Here is a 1,948-nt window from a genome sequence, read left to right as displayed (position 1 = left end):
TTCAATGACCTTGGAGTCTTCTCCCTCGCCACAGACTGTCTCGGGGTTACTTGACCCCTTATTTGTATCTCCTCACCTGAAAAGTATAACTCACTTGCTCCTGCAATCCATATATGCATTACATCGTTAATAAAAGTCTAATATGAAAATTTTCATTAATCACAATTATTTGAAATGTGTCACTGCACTTTTTAATTTTAAATGTTATGAATTGGCTTTTACTATGCATGAAAGAATATATGTGGCCTAAATTGGATCAATTGCTCCACGATGAGGATGATGTAAATTCCATGTCCACTCCCTATACAACTTCTATAAAAATAGCGATAGAAGCCGAGTTAATGAAAAAACGAGTCATCAAAATTCCAATTAATAATGACTTTATTTTGATTTTTTAAATCGCCCAAAAGAGGTAACAAGTGATTCTAATTTGTCATTAGTGTAGCAACTGATCCAATCTTTTACATGCAAATCTTTTAAATGTTTTATGGATCTTTGATATTCAACAAGAACTGTACTTTATTAAACATGCAAATCTTGATGATGTTTAAGATTGAATGAAAAATTTATCATCACCAAAACTCAGATTATACTTATGAATCATCTTCCTGGTATTGAAATTGTTTTCTCATTGATCATTCAACAAGAAAGAGAGCTAGCAACACATCACATTATTACACAACCGTCAACATTATTTTAGTCTAATCATATATATAACATCATCTGAATAAGTGCAATGGTGTTTTACATCGTAATTGAGCTTACAATAGTGTTTTTCCAACTTATTTTAATAAGAACCTTAAAGACTATTTTGTTGATACACTTGTACAGTTATCAAACATAGATCTCCCAAACTCATCGATAGCAGCAACACATTACTTGCGTTCGACAACTGCCGTCAGAAAAGGCTCTTGCCTGACAAAATGAGGCACAGTCTAAAGTAGGACATACTCCGTAAAAGCAAATAGCTACGTCTTCACCTGCTCAAAATTTTTACAAGGTAAAAAGAAGGAAACTTATTAGTACCTCTTGTAGTAATCAGAACAATACTTAAATAGCTCATGAAATTTCTAAACATTATCTTCACCTTTCTCAGGTTGATTATCTCTTTCTACACTCTCACCAGCATTATAGCCATTCAGAAATAATGCTACAACAAGAACAACAAAAACAACTGAAGCACTGGTTTTGGCCATAACAATATTTTTTATAATATTTTTTTGCTTTTAATAAAATTGCATTCATTTCACTCCAATTTATAGTACTATTGATTTCCTTATATGACAAAATGAATTTTTGACACAAAATGAGAATAATGAATTAATTAGTTAAAGCTGTGTCGATTATTTTATTAATACTAGAATGCTAACTGAAACCGTGTTAACTCAACTGCTATTTCAGAAGAGTTTCATTAAAAAAATCTATATATATATATATATTGCAAATATTTTGTCTCATAACTATTTCAGAAAAGTTTCAAAAGAAAAACTTTTATATATATATATATATATATATATATATATATATATATATATATATATATATATATATATATATATATATATATATATATATATATATATATATTTATTTGTTAGTTATAATTCATTTCAGTTGCATTTAAGTTGAATTTTGAGTTAATTTGAATTTCATTTAATTGAATATGTGTATAAGTAGAAGTTGAATTTTCGGTTTGTTAAAGATATTTTAGTTGTAATAGAATTTTTCAATTAAGTAAAAGTTAGTTACAACTTTTTTTCTCTCTTTCATTTTTGTCATCTTTCTTTTGTGCACCAACAATTCCTATCTAGAGCTCTGGTTCGTATCCATGAGAAACATTAAGGGAAACACGGGTGAATGTGTGGTATGTGCGAATGATTTCGTTTCTTGAATTCGCGCTGAATTTACAATCAGAATCATAACAGAATCACATTTCTTGATTCTAATG

General features: G+C 28.8%; 1 long non-coding RNA gene across 1 annotated transcript; it reads right to left on the bottom strand.

Moving 5' to 3' along the window:
* Positions 1-671: 671 nt before the first annotated feature.
* LOC127085117 (uncharacterized) lies at positions 672-1,220 on the bottom strand. Its single transcript, XR_007788942.1, has 2 exons — positions 1,088-1,220; positions 672-980 (listed from the first exon to the last, which is right to left on the bottom strand). It is a non-coding gene; the product is annotated as an uncharacterized LOC127085117 (long non-coding RNA).
* Positions 1,221-1,948: the final 728 nt, after the last annotated feature.

The sequence above is a fragment of the Lathyrus oleraceus genome, chromosome 5, assembly GCF_024323335.1.
Source record: "Lathyrus oleraceus cultivar Zhongwan6 chromosome 5, CAAS_Psat_ZW6_1.0, whole genome shotgun sequence".
Taxonomy (NCBI): domain Eukaryota; kingdom Viridiplantae; phylum Streptophyta; class Magnoliopsida; order Fabales; family Fabaceae; genus Lathyrus; species Lathyrus oleraceus.
Note: the sequence above shows the minus strand (reverse complement) of the source record. Positions and strands in the feature narration are given on the sequence as shown.